The sequence below is a fragment of the Hyla sarda genome, chromosome 3 (genome assembly GCF_029499605.1).
Source record: "Hyla sarda isolate aHylSar1 chromosome 3, aHylSar1.hap1, whole genome shotgun sequence".
Lineage (NCBI taxonomy): Eukaryota > Metazoa > Chordata > Amphibia > Anura > Hylidae > Hyla > Hyla sarda.
The window spans coordinates 348,300,783-348,323,049 of record NC_079191.1 but is presented as its reverse complement, the minus strand read 5'-3'; the positions used below and the strand labels follow the sequence as shown (position 1 = coordinate 348,323,049).

Below are 22,267 nucleotides of genomic sequence, written 5' to 3'. Positions count from 1 at the left end.
GATGATGATATGGGGTTTTTATCAGGTAGGAGATCATGTCACCTCTAGGGCTGTAGAGTTCTGTTCTACACATATATGATGATGATGTGGTTTTTTTTATCAGGTAGGAGATTATGTCACCTCTCTAGGGCTGTAGAGTTCTGTTCTACACATATATGATGATGATATGGGGGTTTTATCAGGTAAGAGATCATGTCACCTCTCTAGGGCTGTAGAGTTCTGTTCTACACATATATGATGATGATATGGGGTTTTTATCAGGTAGGAGATCATGTCACCTCTAGGGCTGTAGAGTTCTGTTCTACACATATATGATGATGATATGGGGTTTTATCAGGTAGGAGATCATGTCACCTCTCTAGGGCTGTAGAGTTCTGTTCTACACATATATGATGATGATATGGGGGTTTTATCAGGTAGGAGATCATGTCACCTCTCTAGGGCTGTAGAGTTCGGTTCTACACATATATGATGATGATGATATGGGGTTTTTATCAGGTAGGAGATCATGTCACCTCTCTAGGGCTGTAGAGTTCTGTTCTACACATATATGATGATGATGATATGGTTTTTTTTTATTAGGTAAGAGATCATGTCACCTCTCTAGGGCTGTAGAGTTCTGTTCTACACATATATGATGATGATGATATGGGGTTTTTATCAGGTAGGAGATCATGTCACCTCTCTAGGGCTGTAGAGTTCTGTTCTATACATATATGATGATGATATGGGGTTTTTTATCAAGTAGGAGATCATGTCACCTCTCTAGGGCTGTAGAGTTCTGTTGTACACATATATGATGATGATATGGGGTTTTTATCCGGTAGGAGAGCATGTCACCTCTCTAGGGCTATAGAGTTCTGTTCTACACATATATGATGATGATATGGGGTTTTTATCAGGTAGGAGATCATGTCACCTCTCTAGGGCTGTAGAGTTCTGTTCTACACATATATGATGATGATATGGGGTTTTTATCAGGTAGGAGATCATGTCACCTCTCTAGGGCTGTAGAGTTCTGTTCTATACATATATGATGATGATATGGGGTTTTTTTTTTATCAGGTAGGAGATCATGTCACCTCTAGGGCTGTAGAGTTCTGTTCTACACATATATGATGATGATATGGGGGTTTTATCAGGTAGGAGATCATGTCACCTCTCTAGGGCTGTAGAGTTCTGTTCTACACATATATGATGATGATATGGGGGTTTTTATCAGGTAAGAGATCATGTCACCTCTCTAGGGCTGTAGAGTTCTGTTCTACACATATATGATGATGATATGGGGGTTTTTATCGGGTAGGAGATCATGTCACCTCTAGGGCTGTAGAGTTCTGTTCTACACATATATGATGATGATATGGGAGTTTTATCAGGTAGGAGATCATGTCACCTCTCTAGGGCTGTAGAGTTCTGTTCTACACATATATGATGATGATATGGGGGTTTTATCAGGTAGGAGATCATGTCACCTCTCTAGGGCTGTAGAGTTCTGTTCTACACATATATGATGATGATATGGGGGTTTTATCAGGTAGGAGATCATGTCACCTCTCTAGGGCTGTAGAGTTCTGTTCTACACATATATGATGATGATATGGGGGTTTTATCAGGTAGGAGATCATGTCACCTCTCTAGGGCTGTAGAGTTCTGTTCTACACATATATGATGATGATATGGGGTTTTTATCAGGTAGGAGATCATGTCACCTCTCTAGGGCTGTAGAGTTCTGTTCTACACATATATGATGATGATATGGGGTTTTTATCAGGTAAGAGATCATGTCACCTCTCTAGGGCTGTAGAGTTCTGTTCTACACATATATGATGATGATATGGGGGTTTTATCAGGTCGGAGATCATGTCACCTCTCTAGGGCTGTAGAGTTCTGTTCTACACATATATGATGATGATATGGGGGTTTTATCAGGTAGGAGATCATGTCACCTCTCTAGGGCTGTAGAGTTCTGTTCTACACATATATGATGATGATATGGGGGTTTTATCAGGTAGGAGATCATGTCACCTCTCTAGGGCTGTAGAGTTCTGTTCTACACATATATGATGATGATATGGGGTTTTTATCAGGTAGGAGATCATGTCACCTCTCTAGGGCTGTAGAGTTCTGTTCTACACATATATGATGATGATATGGGGTTTTTATCAGGTAGGAGATCATGTCACCTCTCTAGGGCTGTAGAGTTCTGTTCTACACATATATGATGATGATATGGGGGTTTTATCAGGTAGGAGATCATGTCACCTCTCTAGGGCTGTAGAGTTCTGTTCTACACATATATGATGATGATATGGGGGTTTTATCAGGTAGGAGATCATGTCACCTCTCTAGGGCTGTAGAGTTCTGTTCTACACATATATGATGATGATATGGGGTTTTTATCAGGTAGGAGATCATGTCACCTCTCTAGGGCTGTAGAGTTCTGTTCTACACATATATGATGATGATATGGGGGTTTTATCAGATAGGAGATCATGTCACCTCTCTAGGGCTGTAGAGTTCTGTTCTACACATATATGATGATGATGATATGGAGTTTTTATCAGGTAAGAGATCATGTCACCTCTCTAGGGCTGTAGAGTTCTGTTCTACACATATATGATGATGATATGGGGGTTTTATCAGGTAGGAGATCATGTCACCTCTAGGGCTGTAGAGTTCTGTTCTACACATATATGATGATGATATGGGGTTTTATCAGGTAGGAGATCATGTCACCTCTCTAGGGCTGTAGAGTTCTGTTCTACACATATATGATGATGATATGGGGTTTTATCAGGTAGGAGATCATGTCACCTCTCTAGGGCTGTAGAGTTCTGTTCTACACATATATGATGATGATGATATGGGGTTTTTATCAGGTAGGAGATCATGTCACCTCTCTAGGGCTGTAGAGTTCTGTTCTACACATATATGATGATGATATGGGGGTTTTATCAGGTAGGAGATCATGTCACCTCTCTAGGGCTGTAGAGTTCTGTTCTACACATATATGATGATGATGATATGGGGTTTTTATCAGGTAGGAGATCATGTCACCTCTCTAGGGCTGTAGAGTTCTGTTCTATACATATATGATGATGATATGGGGTTTTTTATCAAGTAGGAGATCATGTCACCTCTCTAGGGCTGTAGAGTTCTGTTGTACACATATATGATGATGATATGGGGTTTTTATCCGGTAGGAGAGCATGTCACCTCTCTAGGGCTATAGAGTTCTGTTCTACACATATATGATGATGATATGGGGTTTTTATCAGGTAGGAGATCATGTCACCTCTCTAGGGCTGTAGAGTTCTGTTCTACACATATATGATGATGATATGGGGTTTTTATCAGGTAGGAGATCATGTCACCTCTCTAGGGCTGTAGAGTTCTGTTCTATACATATATGATGATGATATGGGGTTTTTTTTTTATCAGGTAGGAGATCATGTCACCTCTAGGGCTGTAGAGTTCTGTTCTACACATATATGATGATGATATGGGGGTTTTATCAGGTAGGAGATCATGTCACCTCTCTAGGGCTGTAGAGTTCTGTTCTACACATATATGATGATGATATGGGGCTTTTTATCAGGTAAGAGATCATGTCACCTCTCTAGGGCTGTAGAGTTCTGTTCTACACATATATGATGATGATATGGGGGTTTTTATCGGGTAGGAGATCATGTCACCTCTAGGGCTGTAGAGTTCTGTTCTACACATATATGATGATGATATGGGGTTTTTATCAGGTAGGAGATCATGTCACCTCTCTAGGGCTGTATAGTTCTGTTCTACACATATATGATGATGATATGGGGGTTTTATCAGGTAGGAGATCCTGTCACCTCTCTAGGGCTGTAGAGTTCTGTTCTACACATATATGATGATGATATGGGGGTTTTATCAGGTAGGAGATCATGTCACCTCTCTAGGGCTGTAGAGTTCTGTTCTACACATATATGATGATGATATGGGGGTTTTATCAGGTAGGAGATCATGTCACCTCTCTAGGGCTGTAGAGTTCTGTTCTACACATATATGATGATGATATGGGGTTTTTATCAGGTAGGAGATCATGTCACCTCTCTAGGGCTGTAGAGTTCTGTTCTACACATATATGATGATGATATGGGGTTTTTATCAGGTAAGAGATCATGTCACCTCTCTAGGGCTGTAGAGTTCTGTTCTACACATATATGATGATGATATGGGGGTTTTATCAGGTCGGAGATCATGTCACCTCTCTAGGGCTGTAGAGTTCTGTTCTACACATATATGATGATGATATGGGGTTTTTATCAGGTAGGAGATCATGTCACCTCTCTAGGGCTGTAGAGTTCTGTTCTACACATATATGATGATGATATGGGGTTTTTATCAGGTAGGAGATCATGTCACCTCTCTAGGGCTGTAGAGTTCTGTTCTACACATATATGATGATGATATGGGGGTTTTATCAGGTAGGAGATCATGTCACCTCTCTAGGGCTGTAGAGTTCTGTTCTACACATATATGATGATGATGATATGGAGTTTTTATCAGGTAAGAGATCATGTCACCTCTCTAGGGCTGTAGAGTTCTGTTCTACACATATATGATGATGATATGGGGTTTTTATCAGGTAGGAGATCATGTCACCTCTAGGGCTGTAGAGTTCTGTTCTACACATATATGATGATGATATGGGGTTTTATCAGGTAGGAGATCATGTCACCTCTCTAGGGCTGTAGAGTTCTGTTCTACACATATATGATGATGATATGGGGTTTTATCAGGTAGGAGATCATGTCACCTCTCTAGGGCTGTAGAGTTCGGTTCTACACATATATGATGATGATGATATGGGGTTTTTATCAGGTAGGAGATCATGTCACCTCTCTAGGGCTGTAGAGTTCTGTTCTACACATATATGATGATGATGATATGGTTTTTTTTTATTAGGTAAGAGATCATGTCACCTCTCTAGGGCTGTAGAGTTCTGTTCTACACATATATGATGATGATGATATGGGGTTTTTATCAGGTAGGAGATCATGTCACCTCTCTAGGGCTGTAGAGTTCTGTTCTATACATATATGATGATGATATGGGGTTTTTTATCAAGTAGGAGATCATGTCACCTCTCTAGGGCTGTAGAGTTCTGTTGTACACATATATGATGATGATATGGGGTTTTTATCCGGTAGGAGAGCATGTCACCTCTCTAGGGCTGTAGAGTTCTGTTCTACACATATATGATGATGATATGGGGTTTTTATCAGGTAGGAGATCATGTCACCTCTCTAGGGCTGTAGAGTTCTGTTCTACACATATATGATGATGATATGGGGTTTTTATCAGGTAGGAGATCATGTCACCTCTCTAGGGCTGTAGAGTTCTGTTCTACACATATATGATGATGATATGGGGTTTTTATCAGGTAGGAGATCATGTCACCTCTCTAGGGCTGTAGAGTTCTGTTCTACACATATATGATGATGATATGGGGTTTTATCAGGTAGGAGATCATGTCACCTCTCTAGGGCTGTAGAGTTCTGTTCTACACATATATGATGATGATATGGGGTTTCCATACTTAGAATGAAACAATAGGAGTAATGCACTTTCATTAGGCAGAGCTCCACAGCTGGGCGCTATGTTGTGGGATTTACACTTACTTGAAAAAACTTTAAAGAGGTACTCTGCTGGAAAAACCCTTTTTTTTATTATTATTTTAATCAACTGGTGCCAGAAAGTTATACAAATTTGTAAATGACTTCTATTAAAAAATCTTAATCTTTCCAGTACTTATAATCTGCTGTATGATCCACAGGAAGTTCTTTTCTCTTTGAATTTATTTTCTGTCTGACCACAGTGCTTTCTGCTGACACCTCTGTCCATGTCAGGAACTGTCCAGAGTAGGAGCAAATCCCCATAGCAAATCTCTCCTGCTCTGGACACTTCCTGAAATGCACAGAGGTGTCAGCAGAGAGCACTGTGGTCAGACAGAAAGGAAATTCAAAAAGAAAATAACTTCCTGTAGATCATACAGCAGCTGATAAGAACTGGAAGGATTAAGATTTTTTTATAGTAGTAATATACAAATCTGTTTAACTTTCTGGCACCAGTTGATTTAAAAAAAATATATATAAAAAATAAAAAATTCCAGTGGAGTACCCCTTTTAATGACTCTTTTATTCCAGTTACATTTGGAGAATATGATTCTTGCACTGTGCTATGTAGCTAAAGTTACTGCTGTATATGACTCTTGCTGTCTTTAGCTTGCCCATTAATAATACATTTTTAGAAGGTTGGTAGTATGAGTGTTCCTACATACCGTACATTGGTGCTTCCCAACCCGGGTGCCTCCAGCTGTTGCAAAACCATAACTCTTTATTTTATTTTTTGCGCTTAAATATTAAAAAGCACTTACAGCTACCCCATGTGAAAAGCGGGGCAAAAAAACGCCACTATGCTAAAATTTGCCCCAAATACAGACAATAAAACTGCTCCCCCAGAGGACGGTTTCTCATGGGCAAAAAATGTCCGGAATGTGTGGACATTCCGCACAGTTGGCTAACTGTAAGAACTGTCCGGAGTAGGAGAAAATCCCCATAGCAAACATATGCTGCTATGGACAGAGATGTCAGCAGAGAGCACTGCGCTCATGATGTCAGCAGAGAGCACTGCGCTCGTGATGTCAGCAGAGAGCACTGCGCTCGTGATGTCAGCAGAGAGCACTATGTTCCAAAAAGAGAAGAATTTCCTCTGTAGTACTCAGCAGCTAATAAGTACTAGAAATAAAATAAAAATAAATAAATAAATAATAGAAGTAATTTACAAATCTGTTTTTACTTTCTGGCACCAGTTAATAAAAAAAAAAAAAAAAAGTTTTCCACCGGAGTACCCCACTAAATTTATCATTGTCCTTGCGACTTTCTGATAAATTTGTCACACATCAAAACCACTGTCAAAAAAACTAATGGGGGGACTACACTAGGTATTCTTTGATAAATGTCAGCCTAGGTTTGTAACTACTGGCATGAGTGTTCTCAATCACTAAGGCTGTGTTCACACGGGTGAAAAATGTGCGGAATGTCTGCACGAAAAACAGGTGAGGACACTCTGCACATTTGACCCCTTGTCAGGCGCTAGGACCCCTTGGAAATGGGCCGTCTTATAGAATGCAGTGCATTTCCTTGCAGACTTCTTTCAGTGTCTGAACTGGCGCAAAAATTCTGCCATTTGAACAGTGTTGCAGAACCCCATAGACATCAATGGGACTCTGCGGCAGCGGAATGTTTGTGAAACACAGGGGAAATGTATTATTTGCAACTTTCACCCCACTTTTCGAGCTTGCAATTTCAGTTGCACAAAATTCATCATATGTTGAATTTGCATGTTTTTTCCATGAATTTTTCATGTGGATTTTTTGCCACCCATTGGAATGAGAATTTTGTAAAATTTTAAGTCAACTTGTGTAAAAAGTCACAACACTTAAAAGGGTACTCCACTGGAAAACCATTTTTTTAAATCAATGGGTGCCAGAAAGTTAAACAGATTTGTAAATTACCTCTATTTAAAAATCTTAATCCTCTTAATCCTTCCAGTACTTATCAACTGCTGTATAATACAGAGGAAGTTCTCTTCTTTTTGATTTTGCTTTCTGCTGACATCTCTGTCCATTTTAGGAACTGTCCATAGTAGTAGCAAATCCCCATAGAAAACCTCTCCTGCTCTGGACAGTTCCTAAAATGGACAGAGGTGTCAGCAGAGAGCACTGTGGTCAGACAGAAAATAAATTAAAAAAAAGAAGAGAACTTCCTGTGTAGTATACAGCAGCTGATAAGTACTGGAAGGATTAAGATTTTTTTAATAGGCCATTTGCAAATCTGTTTAACTTTCTGGCACCAGGTGATTTAAAAAAATGTTTTCCAGTGGAGTACCCCTTTTAAACCTTTAAAGGCTGACAATGAAATATGTTGAGCATAGGGGAAAAGCCACAAAAAATAGTGCGATTGATGTGTCTAAAAAGTCAGTCAGAAAAAATAGTGCAAAATGAACTGAAAACATTCTTCAAAGTCTATTAGTAATCAACATAAAACTGGAAACCCCCCATATTAAAGGGGTTATCCAGGAATAGAAAAAAACAGTGTTAATTTATTCTAAAAACAGCACCACACCTGTCCTCAGGTTGTGTGTGGTATTACAATTTGGCTCAATTCACATATATTAGTATTTTCCAAACACTGTCTCCAGCTGTTGCAAAACCACAACTCCCAGCATGCCCGGACAGCCTTTGGCTGTCCGGGCATGCTGGGAGTTGTAGTTTTGCAACAGCTATAGGCACACTGTTTGGAGAACACTGACTTAAAGGGGTACTCTGCCCACAGACATCTTATCCCCTTACCAAAGTGTGGTGTCCCGGTACCGTATTGCATACCGTACCTTGTATGGTGGTCCCCAAAGTCAGAGTTAGTAGGTTCAGGTAGGGTCCCCCAGGTGGGACAGCCCCTAGTCGCCTCCTCCTTCTCTAATTTCATAATGCTATTATGTATATATTTAGTAATGTGTATATTTAATATAGTGTATGTTAGTATATTTGCCTTGTTAGTGTCGCAGGACCTTTGGTCATGTGACCATGTTAATCCCTCTATGGTATGTTGGAGGTCCTTGGGTCACATGATTACCCATAACTCTATGGACAGAAGATTGACAGTTGCTATGGACCAGTGAGCTATAGTCCAGCCCCTGCCCATATAAGGGAGCTCTAGCCAATGATCGCTCTCTTGGGTTGCTAGCGGACTAGTAGGACGGATCTGCGCAACTTTCAAAGACAAGCTAGGCCAGAAACCTGCCGGCCTCAGCCTAAACTAAACCGTGAGTTAACATCTTAATCCCCGCTAAAGCTAGCATGATTACTGGACCGAATCTAAACCCCTAAATTCAGTGTATCACCGCAACAATTACCTTCCTTAGCGCAATAGACTCACAAGGTCCCAACCACTTGTCAAGCTCTAATAGACTCTTTTGTATGGACTGTTCCTGTTCTTTATTGCCTAACATCTTCAGTAAAAGTTCCGACAAGTTTCTGCAAACCTCCGGTTGTGGACAATCAATTATTTCCTATCTCCCTATTGCTCTTGGGAAGGGTGGCGGTAGGACAAGCATACAGAGAATAGCCCTCACCCTGGCGTCATAAATAGAAAGGGTTAAGCAAGCACCCTTAGTAATTGCACAGCTACTCTCCCTACACCCAACTCCCCCAGGCTATCACAAAAGGATAGGGGATTAGATGTCTGATCGCAATCTCCATGCAGCACCCATAGACATGAATGGAGGGGGCGTGGTGTGACAGCACAAGGGTGCGTGGCGTGACGTCATGCCTCTGGCCGCAGAAACTACAGTGTTCTAAACATACTGTTTAGAATGCTGGGTGTGAAATGGGTGCTGCCGGAGATCACGGTGGGACACATAACGTGCCTGTGGGGGGAGTACCCCTTTAAATGAAACTGAGCTGCAATACCAAAGCTCTGTGTTTTTTTTGTTTGTTTTTTGCTATTCCCAAAAAACCCCATTAACTGCTGTGGCATTTAGTTTTTTGTGCAATAGCATAAAGCAAACCGCTCCGTCCTCCACCTTGGCAATACTTGTGCACAGACGGGGTGGTAGCGTTCCCTTCCCCAAACAGCAAATGCAACAAGTTGTTGTCCAGCAAAAGGTACAGTGCAAACCTGGATCTTTATTATTGTAGGATCAACAGAAATACATCAAGCAATGATACTTAGTCACGGCCTGTCTGTACAGACTTCCCATGACTAAGGATCATTGCTGATCCAAAATGCGTCTGTTTCTTGATGTATTTTTGTTGATCCTACAATAATAAAGATCTGTTTTTGCACCGTACCTTTTGATGGACAACTCCTTTTTTTTGTGTGTGTTGGTTCACTATATAACAGTGGAAAATATGAACTGTGGACACAGTCTAGAATAAGGAATGTTAAATAATTATAATGTATTAGGTCTCGGCTGTTCTCCAACTGAGCTTTAGATATATTATATTGAGCACTTACCAGCCAGCAGACAGTCCGTATATAATCTTTGTGACTCTCCCAGTATTCATCTTTTCCCCTGAACCCACTGTGTAGAGGACTATAAAATAGCTGTGTTTATGGCCCATCCAGAATAGTGTGTGTATACAGCATGTTTCAGTGTTATCAATAAATCATTGTTATTGCGTCCACTTACTGTGCTTACACAATGTATTCAATATATTTAAGCCGGCAGAAAAAAAGGTCTTTATCAAAACTCCCTTAACTGCAGTTCATTGAAGAAACAAATGTGATAATTCTATGTCAGTAAAATATTAACTAACCTTCTAGTTACTGACAACCTACAGGGAATTCCATTGAATGAAACCCAGCAAAAATGTACAGTTTAAAACTGCATTGACTCAAAGGGGTACTCTGATGGAATTCTTTTAAATCAACTGGTGCCAGAAAGTTAAAGGGGTTCTCCACCATAAGGTGATTTTAGTACGTACCTGGCAGACAGTAATGGACATGCTTAGGAAGGAGTCTGCGCTTGTCTTGGGATAAATAGCTATGTCATGAGATAACCTTAACACTGTGGCTAGCTGTTTGTGAACTGGTATTTCCTGTTCGACTTTTCTTTTTTTGACTACAAATCCCATAATTCCCTTTTCCTCCCTCCCACACATCAGCCACCCACCCATTGAAACATAAATGAGTTGCATCCATTCAAAGACCTGTGGTTTTCAATCAGGGTGCCTACAGCTGTTGCGTTAGTTGCAGATTGATCCCTCCACCCATTGAAGCAGACAGGCTCCCTGTCATCAGCTGACTAGTGAGTCAGGTCTCGCCCGCATTGCAAGCTGGGAAAAATCTGAGACAACAGTCATTTTGTATGCTGGTAAAAATAAATATTGGGGTGAAAATCACAGAAGAATTGTGAGAAAACCGTCACACACAGGTACAGACACTATATTATGAACTACACTAACTTTACAGCCCCTGTAGTATAGTCAAATAAAAAAAAAAATCGTGGAATACCCCTTTAACTCCTTAAGGACACATGACGTACCGGAACGTCATGTGTCCGCTCCCGATCTATAACGCAGGGCCACGACGGGTCGGGCCCGGCCTCTAACAACAGCCGGGACCCGTGGCTAATAGTGCGCGACACCGCGATCAATGCCGCGCACTATTAGCCACGGGTCCCGGCCGTTGTTAACCCTTTTTCAACTTTGAACGCTGCGTCTAAAGTGAAAGTGAAATTATGCCGTATAGCTCAGTGGGCTGTTCGGGATAGCCGCGGCTAAATCGCTTACAGGACAGCAGGATGGTCCTACCTGCCTCCTCGCTGTCCGATCGCCGAATGACTGCTCAGTGCCTGAGATCCAGGCATGAGCAGTCATGCGGCAGAATCGTTGATCACTGGTTTCTTATGAGAAACCAGTGATCAATGATAAAGATCAGTGTGTGCAGTGTTATAGGTCCCTATGGGAGCAATAACACTGCAAAAAAAAAGTGGAAAAAAAAAGTGAATAAAGATCATTTAACCCCTCCCCTATTAATAGTTTGAATCACCCCCCTTTTCCCATAAAAAAAAAAAAAACTGTGTAAATAAAAATTAAACATAAACATATGTGGTATCGCCGCGTGCCGAAATGTCCGAATTATAAAAATATATAGTTAATTAAACCGCACGGTCAATGGCGTGCGCGCAAAAAAAAATCAATCAATAAGTCCTATCAATGCAAAAATGATACCGTTAAAAACTTCAGATCACGGCGCAAAAAACGAGTCCTCATACCGCCCCATACACGGAAAAATAAAAAAGTTATAGGGGTTAGAAGAGGACAATTTTAAACGTATACATTTTCTTGCATGTAGTTATGATTTTTTCCAGAAGTCCGACAAAATTGAAACCTATATAAGTTGGGTATCATTTTAACCATATGGACCTACAGAATAAAGATAAGGTGTCATTTTTACCGAAAAATTTACTATGTAGAAACGGAAGCCCCCAAAAGTTACAAAAAAAGCTTTTTTTTTCAATTTTGTCTTACAATGATTTTTTTTTCCGTTTCGCCGTAGATTTTTGGGCAAAATGACTGATGTCATTGCAAAGTAGAATTGGTGGCGCAAAAAATAAGCTATCATATGGATTTTTAGGTGCAAAATTGAAAGAGTTATGATCTTTTAAAGGCAAGGAGGAAAAAACGAAAATGCAAAAACGGAAAAACCCTGGGTCCTTAAGGGGTTAAACAGATTTATAAATTACTTCTATTAAAAATTCTTAATCCTTCCAGTAATTATTAGCATCTGTATACTACAGAGGAAATTCTTTTCTTTTGGGATTTCTTTTCTGTCAAGACAATGGTGCTCTCTGCTGACACCTCTGTCCATTTTAGGAACTGTCCAGAGCAGCATATGTTTGTTATGGGGATTTGCTCCTACTCTGGACAGTTACTAAAATGGGCAGAGGTGTCAGCAGAGAGCACTGTGGTTGTGACAGAAAATTAATTAAAAATGAAAAGACTTTCTTCTGCAGCATACAGCCACTAATAAGTACTGGAAGGATTTAGATTTTTGTTTTTTATAGAAGTAATTTAACTTTCTGGCATCAGTTGATTTAAAACAAAAAAAAAAATATTCCACCGGAGTACCCATTTAATAGACTGTAGCCATTTTATCTGAAATTGAGTATTCGGTAGAAACCTATGCAAACGCGGCAAACATACAGCGCAAACTCCATGTAGAACCAAGGTCTCTAACACTACAAAACAATAATTCTAGCTACTGAGCTACTTAACTCAGCAATATTATATGTACATTTTATTTGTTTATTATTTATTTATTAATTTATATATTTCAAATAAGAATGACAAAACACTGTATCGAATTGGTGCTTTAAACAAAAAAAAACAAAAAAAAACACCAGGGCTGAAGCCCAGAGTCACGAACAACCCTCTAATCCTACTCCTAAAATAACTTTTATTACAATCATTAAAGGGGTACTCCAGTAGAAAACGTTTTTTTTTTTTTTTTTTTTTAAATCAACTGGTGCCAGAAAGGGCAAAGATTTGTAAATTACTTCAATTAAAAATGTTTTAATCCTTCTAGTATTTATCAGCTGCTGTATGCTCCAGAGGAAGTTCTTTTCTTTTTGAATTTTTTTTTTCTGTCTGACCACAATGCTCTTTGCTGACATGTCAGGAACTGTCCAGAGCAAGAGCAAATCCCCATAGCAAACCTATCCTGCTCTGGACAGTTCCTGATATGGACAGAGGTGTCAGCAGAGAGCACTGTGGTCAGACAGAAGAGAAATTCAAAAAGAAAAAAACTTTCTGTGGAGCATACAGCAACTGATAAATACTAGAAGGATTAAGATTTTTAAATAGAAGTAATTTACAAATCTGTTTAACTTTCTGGAACCAGTTAATTTAAAAAAAAAAAATGGTTTTCCACAGGAGTACCCCTTTTTAAATAGAAAAATCAATCCTGAAAGACACTTAAAATATATAATATTGTGATGGGAACTGTGTAATAGTAGCTATATCAGATACAGGGTAACTTCCCTGTTATGCAATAACTCCACTGCGGCAGTTCACCGTATTATGCCCTATCACAGTGTGGTGTTAAAACTTTACAGTCACGCCATTCCCCAACATGTTTCGCCGTAATAACGGCATCATCAAGAGGCAATATATGGCAATGGCCTTTACCATAAATTGCCTCTTGATGAGACATTGCCATAAATTGCTTCTTGATAACGCCGTTATTATGGCGAAACATGCTGGGGACTGGCATGACAGTAATGTTCTAACATCACACTATGATAGGGCATAATACAGCGAACTGCAGCACCAGAGTTATGGCATATGTTAGAAAATGGACCAAATCCAGTCACAGTGGCTCTTTGGGCCCATCAGCAACATATATGCTGTATGTGGTCAGCCAAAAGTATTACTTTACAAATGAGAAAATGGAGGTAAATACTCTTTAGTTTTGAGGGTAATAGGAGGGCACTGGCACAGTAGATATGGTCATCAGGCAGAAAGTTTAACTGCTACCTCCTTATGGCCGTAAATCAACCAAAAAACCAACTGGAATGTTCAACAAGTAAATGCTCCGGTGTCTGGTTACTTTGATAAATGACCCCTTTAATTAAAATGACCCTGGATGAGAAATCCAATAGAGATGATTAAGATTACACATATTTCATTGTTTTATGTTTTTCCAAGCTTTTTATTATCACTATGTAAAGGTCAATCATGTGGTACTACGGAGGCAAAAAGTTCTTTCTGCTAAAGCATCTATTCAGTAATGTACGAAGGACATTGTACATACTGTACTGAACAGCCAGAACACATAATCCAGGCTTGGGATGTTGGATGTGCTGTCCGTCCAGTATCCAGTCATCCGTTCCACTGTTGTATCTGTTCTGATTCCAGCATCAATGAAGGGGGTTTTCTCAGCAGGCGTACAGTGGGATATAGGCTTTACACATAATGGGGCAACATCACAACTCTGGACATTCAAAGTGACCAGATATCAACCGTACCAGATAATACCGATTCCTTATTATGACAGAGGCAACCAATCTATAAAATCAAGTTGTGTATATAAAAAGATAGCTAGTACTATATACCGTATTTTTCGCCCTGTAAGACGCATCGGAACATAAGACGCTCCCAATTGTAAAGGGGGAAAATCTGGAAAAAAAATATTCTGCGCCAAATACAATGTAAAGTATAGGACAGTGATCTTCAATCGTAGGACAGTGATCTTCAATTGTAGTTTTGCAACATCTGGAGGTCCGCAGGTTGAAGACCTCTGGTATAGGAAGTAGTACTCACGTGTCCCCGCCGCTCCGGACTCGTCACCGCTGCCCTGGATGTCGCCCTCCATTGCTGTCTCCGTGTCCCCGTTGCTCCCGAACGTCTCTATTGCCCGGTATCCTCGCTCTCCGTCGCCGCCATCACGCGCAACGACGTGATGACGACGAAGGGGAGCGCCGGCCATGCAGGGGATCCCGGCATGGAGCAGACACCGAGGAGGCAGGTAAGGTCCCTCCCGGTGTCCTGTAAGCTGTTCAGGACGCCGCGATTTCACCCCGGCGGTCCCTAACAGCCCGACTGAGCAGGCGGGTTAGTGCCACTTTTGCTTCAGACGCGGCAATCAGCTTTGATCGCTGAGTCTGAAGGGTTAATACAGGGCATCACCGCGATGTCCTGTATTAGCCTCGGGTCCTGGCCGTTGATGGCCGCAGGGACCACCGCGGTATTTGCCGTATAAGACGCACCAACTCCCCCCCCCCCCCCCCCCAGAAAAAGTGTCTTCTACGACGAAAAATACGGTATATGGTTGTACCATATTGAAGTTGCTACTTAATATTTGTAATCATGTGTGGACATATCCCAGCACTTACGTTAAGCGGAGCCTGATGTACACTGCTTAAAGGGGTACTTTTATTTATTTATTTATTTATTTTTTATTAACTGGTGGCAGAAAGTTAAACTGAAAGAAATGGTGCATCCATACATTATACAGAGAGCCCATCAATGTTGTGCTGTCCCAGTACTGGACTCGGTCCCGTACCTTTGTCGTCAGTCCCCACAGTCAGAGTTCCTCCATGCTGGTAGGGATTTCTTGGTGGGTTAACCCCCTAGTCGCCTCTTAATGTCATTAAAAATATATATATTTAATATATCTTAGTATAGTGTAATTAATGTACAGGACCTCAGGTCATGTGATAACTAATAATTGTGTTATGCTAAGGTTTAAGGACCTTTGGGTCATGTGATGTAACCATAATGCTTTGTGCTAGGACTGACAGGTTTGGGGACCAATAAGCTTTGATCCTGCCCCTTCTGTATATAAGGGCGCTGTTTCCAATAATCGCTTTCTCTTTCCCTTGGGATCTCAAAGTAAGCAGATCTGTTATCGCAGTGACAAGACAATCTAGGCCTGAAGCCTTCCACATCAGCACCTTGTTAAACCGTGAGTCAATCCAGCTCAAATCCCATCAATCCTACGTGACTACTGAACCTAAACATACCCCTAAATTCAGTGGAACAGGGGGAGATTTATCAAAACCTGTGCAGAGGAAAACTTGCCCAGTTGCCCATAGCAACCAATCAGCTTGCTGCTTTCATTTTTATGAAGGCCTGTGAAAAATGAAAGAAGTGATCTGATTGGTTGCTATGGGCAACTCAGCAACTTTTCCTCTGCACAGCTTTTGATAAATCTCCAACACAGAGTACAAAAAGAATCAAAGCCTATTTACTACAAAGTCTCAGCCAACCTGTGAGGAACCTAACTCCCGGTCCTCTGTAAAGACTGTTTGTTATTCATCCTGCATAAAATCTGCAGTAAAGTTAATTACAATTCGGGCGGTGGACAATCCTTTATTCCTCCCTATCGTAGGACATATATATCTAGAGGAAGCCCTCACCCTGGCGTCACAACAATCAAGGGTTAATGCTACACCCTGCAACACTACTCTGCAACACCCCTGTTCACCCTTCATCCCCCAAGCTCACCACAATGTCTATAAGCCACATGCACTACTTAGTTTTCAGTGTGGGGTGGCGCGGCCAGGTTACAGCTTTCAACTAGGTGTCCTAGCTAGAAGATGTTCCATGATCAGGGAACCTCTCTAACAAGAAGGGATTGTCCATAGAGGACAGCTGCTTTTCTGAATTTAGGATTTTTCATAGCATGGACTTCACTTCTGGTCTGCACTAGTTTTCAAAGATATTGGAGCACTTTTATCACCTTTACCAATACTTCAAAGAAAGAACATGAACAATAATTGCACAAATTCATGCTATTGGCCAAATTTAAGTTAGTATTAAGTACATAATACTTTTCAAGTTGTTTAGTTGCATCCCTTTAAAGGGGTACTCTGCCCCTAGATATTTTATCCCCTATCCAAAGGAGATGTCTGATCGCAGGGGTCCCACTGCTAGAGACCGCCGCAATCTCGGCTGCGCCACCCAGGACATCCAGTGCATGGAGCAAACTTCCCTCCGTGCTGGATGACTGGCAATGCAGGGCGGAGGCTTGTGATGTCACAGTCACGTCCCGCTTGTGATGTCACTGCCACGCCCCCCTCAATGCAAGTCTATGGGAGGGGGCGTGACAGCCATCACGCCCCCTCCCATAGACTTGCATTGAGGGGGCGTGGCCATGACATCACAAGCAGAGCAATCGGACATCTTATCTCCTATCCTTTTGGATAGGGGATAAGATGTTTAGGGGATTACCCATTTTTTAATAAAATTTTTCTGTTCTATAATGCATGTTACAGTACAAGATTAAAATGGCGTACGTATTCCACACATTACTTATACCTTTTTTAAAGCATGTTGTACTAATCACATTATGCTTGGTAAATGTGACCTATTATAATGCAGGGTTCTTAAAATAATGGGAATAAATAAATCCTTATCGCTAGAATATGCTATGACTTCTTGGCTGATGGAGATCCAGTCTGGCCAATGAAGGTGCAGGGAACTATAACACAGCATTTGAATTCAGCTGTGCTGCAGTTTCCTAAACAATTGAAGGCCCTAGGAACATGGTATACATGCAACTTAAATAGAGACAAGTGGATAACAACACTACTCTGGCTGGCAGAATATAAAGGTATCCCTAGGTTTTTACTAGAGCCCACTGCAAGGGATGGTCTTAGCTGCTAGCAGTGGCTACCTTACCTTACGCATTGGGCGCAAGAAAGGGGGCCAATCTGGCACTCACTTTCTAATGTGGATCCGGATTTCCAGATCCCCAAACGAAAGAGCGCCACTTTTAGCTGTATGCGCACAACGTTAGAGCCTTCTTTTTTGTGTTTTTCCTGGACTTCTGACCTTCTGCCATTTTCCTTTTGACCATCACTCTGGGTTGTAATTTGGACCACACGTGATCTCCTTATGTGACCCACTTGACTTCTGGTATTGTACTTGGACTCGGTTTTCTGATGTTGCCCTCTGGTCCTTACCCCAGTCTGACTCTGGTTTGTTGACTATCTCTTCTTTTCCTCCCTGTGCACTTAAAGGGGTACTCCGCCCCTAGACATCTTATCCCCTATCAAAAGGGATAGGGGATAAGAAGTCTGATCATGGGGGTCCCACTGCTGGGACTCCTCGCGATCTCCCTGCAGCACCCGGCATTTATTTATTTTTATTTTTTTAGAACGCCGGGTGTGGCATGAGGCTCTTGATATCACGGCCACGCCCCCTGCGACATCACGCAACCCTCCTTAATGCAAGTCTATGGGAGGGGGCTTGGCGGTACGAGGGTAGCAAAGTTCACTCCATGCACCAGATGACTGAGGTGATCGCCGGGGGTCACATCGGCGGAGTACTCCTTTAATCACTGTAGGGACCATCGTTCAGTTGGGGACCACCATTTATGGCAGATCTCCCAAGTACTTAGGGACAGTGGGTTTGGATAGTTCAGGGCTCGCTGTCCCCCTTTGAGATAAGCATTGCAAAACACAGCCTTCAGAATTGTTGGTTATATACTTGTGGCAGACTAAATGGGATTGTTCTTCCAGTATTATATTAAATAACGCTAAAGTCTGGGAAAGGTGCCAGGAGCCGTATCCAAGGCTAAACAGTTCACTGCAGACTGGGCGTTATCATAATGCTTTCACCCTGGGAAGCATTAATTTAATAAGTCACCTATTTGCCAATATAAAGCTCAGTATTGTTCAATAATAATATTATCATCATAAAACATAATCAGTATATAGGGGCTAGAAAACAGTATAATCTGGATGCATCGGTAACCTGCAGAGGTTATGTAAGAAATGCAATGATAGCATTTGGACAAAACATATATCAAGATTCCCCATCAGTAATTCTGGTATATTGATGCAGTGCCAGGTCCTGGTCCATCATATTATAGTCTATAGATATGGAAACAAATTCCTGCTTATATGGAACAAAGGAATTCCGACTTGACCTTTTTGTTGAATCCCTGCAGTCCCCATGTTACCTTCTAGTATTGTTAACTAATAAGGATGTGACGTGTTATAGTAATGAGGACCCATCATTGATATACACATTTGACTTACATAATCATTTAGAATCTTGTATTGATATTGCAATCTACATTGATTAAAATGACTATCTTCCTATATCGAAGTGTGGTGTCCCGGTACAGGACCTGGTCCTGTTCCTGTCTAGAGTCCCTCAGCTAGAGTCCCTCCATTCTACAGGGCTCTCCTGCAGGGCTTGCCCCTCGGTCGCCTCATAGAAATGTATTTTTGTATAGTGTACAAATGTATAGGACCTACCCTGGTCACTGTCACGATGCCGGCTGGCAGGTGGTGGATCCTCTGTGCCAGAGAGGGATTGGCGTGGACCGTGCTAGTGGACCGGTTCTAAGCCACTACTGGTTTTCACCAGAGCCCGCCGCAAAGCGGGATGGTCTTGCTGCGGCGGTAGTGACCAGGTCGTATCCACTAGCAACGGCTCACCTCTCTGGCTGCTGAAGATAGGCGCGGTACAAGGGAGTAGGCAAAAGCAAGGTCGGACGTAGCAGAAGGTCGGGGCAGGCAGCAAGGATCGTAGTCAGGGGCAACGGCAGAAGGTCTGGAAACACAGGCAAGGAACACACAAGGAACGCTTTCACTGGCACTAAGGCAACAAGATCCGGCAAGGGAGTGCAGGGGAAGTGAGGTGATATAGGGAAGTGCACAGGTGAACACACTGATTGGAACCACTGCGCCAATCAGCGGCGCAGTGGCCCTTTAAATCGCAGAGACCCGGCGCGCGCGCGCCCTAGGGAGCGGGGCCGCGCGCGCCGGGACAGAACAGACGGAGAGCGAGTCAGGTAGGGGAGCCGGGGTGCGCATCGCGAGCGGGCGCTACCCGCATCGCGAATCGCATCCCGGCTGGCAGCGGAATCGCAGCGCCCCGGGTCAGAGGACGTGACCGGAGCGCTGCCGCGGGGAGAGTGAAGCGAGCGCTCCGGGGAGGAGCGGGGACCCGGAGCGCTCGGCGTAACAGTACCCCCCCCCTTGGGTCTCCCCCTCTTCTTAGAGCCTGAGAACCTGAGGAGCAGACTTTTGTCTAGGATGTTGTCCTCAGGTTCCCAGGATCTCTCTTCAGGACCACAACCCTCCCAGTCCACTAAAAAAAAATTTTTCCCTCTGACCTTTTTGGCAGCTAAAATTTCTTTGACCGAGAAGATGTCCGAGGAGCCGGAAACAGGAGTGGGAGGAACAGATTTGGGAGAAAAACGGTTGAGGATGAGTGGTTTGAGAAGAGAGACGTGAAAGGCATTAGGGATACGAAGAGAGGGAGGAAGAAGAAGTTTATAAGAGACAGGATTAATTTGACACAAAATTTTGAAAGGACCAAGATAGCGTGGTCCCAACTTGTAGCTAGGGACACGGAAGCGGACATATTTAGCGGAGAGCCATACCTTGTCTCCAGGGGAAAAAACGGGGGGAGCTCTTCTTTTCTTATCCGCGAACTTCTTCATGCGTGATGAAGCCTGTAAGAGAGAATTTTGGGTCTCTCTCCATATGATGGAAAGGTCACGAGAAATTTCATCCACAGCGGGCAGACCAGAGGGCAAGGGAGTAGGGAGGGGGGGAAGAGGGTGACGGCCGTACACCACGAAAAATGGGGATTTGGAGGAAGACTCAGAGACCCTGAAGTTATACGAGAATTCGGCCCATGGGAGGAGATCTGCCCAGTCATCCTGGCGGGAGGAAACAAAATGTCGCAAATAATCACCCAAGATCTGGTTAATCCTTTCTACTTGTCCATTGGACTGGGGATGATATGCAGAAGAAAAATTTAATTTAATCTTGAGTTGTTTACAGAGAGCCCTCCAGAATTTAGACACGAATTGGACGCCTCTATCCGAGACAATCTGCGTAGGCAACCCGTGAAGACGAAAAATGTGTACAAAAAATTGTTTAGCCAACTGAGGCGCAGAAGGAAGACCAGGAAGAGGGATGAAATGTGCCATTTTGGAGAATCGATCAACGACCACCCAAATAACAGTGTTGCCACGGGAAGGGGGTAAATCAGTAATAAAATCCATACCAATCAGAGACCAAGGCTGTTCGGGGACAGGCAGAGGATGAAGAAAACCAGCGGGCTTCTGGCGAGGAGTCTTATCCCGGGCACAGATAGTGCAGGCTCGCACAAAGTCCACAACATCCGTCTCCAGAGTCGGCCACCAATAGAAGCGGGAGATGAGTTGCACAGATTTCTTGATACCCGCATGACCTGCGAGATGGGAGGAGTGACCCCATTTGAGGATTCCGAGGCGTTGGCGAGGAGAAACAAAGGTCTTTCCTGGAGGAGTCTGCCTGATGGAGGCAGGAGAAGTGGAGATCAGGCAGTCAGGTGGAATGATGTGTTGCGGAGAGAGTTCAACTTCTGAGGCATCCGAGGAACGAGAGAGAGCATCGGCCCTAATGTTCTTATCGGCAGGACGAAAGTGAATCTCAAAATTAAATCGGGCAAAGAACAGAGACCACCGGGCCTGGCGAGGATTCAGCCGTTGGGCAGACTGGAGGTAGGAGAGGTTCTTGTGGTCGGTGTAGATAATAACAGGAGAACTTGATCCCTCCAGCAGATGCCTCCATTCCTCAAGTGCTAATTTAATGGCTAGAAGCTCTCGATCCCCGATGGAGTAGTTCCTCTCCGCTGGAGAGAAGGTCCTAGAGAAAAAACCACAAGTGACAGCATGCCCGGAAGAATTTTTTTGTAGAAGAACAGCTCCAGCTCCCACTGAGGAGGCATCAACCTCCAATAGGAAGGGTTTGGAAGGGTCAGGTCTGGAGAGGACGGGAGCCGAAGAAAAGGCAGACTTGAGTCGTTTAAAGGCGTCTTCTGCTTGAGGGGGCCAGGACTTGGGATCAGCATTTTTTTTGGTTAAAGCCACGATAGGAGCCACAATGGTAGAAAAATGTGGAATAAATTGCCTGTAATAATTGGCGAACCCCAAAAAGCGTTGGATAGCACGGAGTCCGGAGGGGCGTGGCCAATCTAAGACGGCAGAGAGTTTGTCTGGATCCATCTGTAGTCCCTGGCCAGAGACCAAATATCCTAGAAAAGGAAGAGATTGGCATTCAAACAGACATTTCTCAATTTTGGCATAGAGTTGGTTGTCACGAAGTCTCTGAAGAACCATACGGACATGCTGGCGGTGTTCTTCTAGATTGGCAGAAAAAATTAGGATATCGTCCAGATATACAACAACACAGGAGTATAACAGAT

The 22,267-nt window shown here is 42.7% G+C and overlaps 1 protein-coding gene and 1 long non-coding RNA gene across 5 annotated transcripts in view; one reads left to right on the top strand and one right to left on the bottom strand.

The window, feature by feature from the left end:
- LOC130362656 (uncharacterized) overlaps positions 1-16,128 on the bottom strand; it is a 35,058-nt gene extending 18,930 nt beyond the window's left edge. The window contains exon 1 of one of the 2 annotated variants that reach the window (XR_008891508.1): positions 16,075-16,128. This is a non-coding gene — a long non-coding RNA (uncharacterized LOC130362656). Of the gene's footprint in view, positions 1-15,614; positions 15,696-16,074 lie in introns of those variants that run through there. The other variant, XR_008891509.1, reaches the window with a different exon arrangement.
- LOC130362655 (cytochrome P450 1B1) overlaps positions 1-22,267 on the top strand; it is a 61,560-nt gene that overhangs the window by 27,242 nt on the left and 12,051 nt on the right. The gene's annotated exons all lie outside the window — the stretch shown is intronic.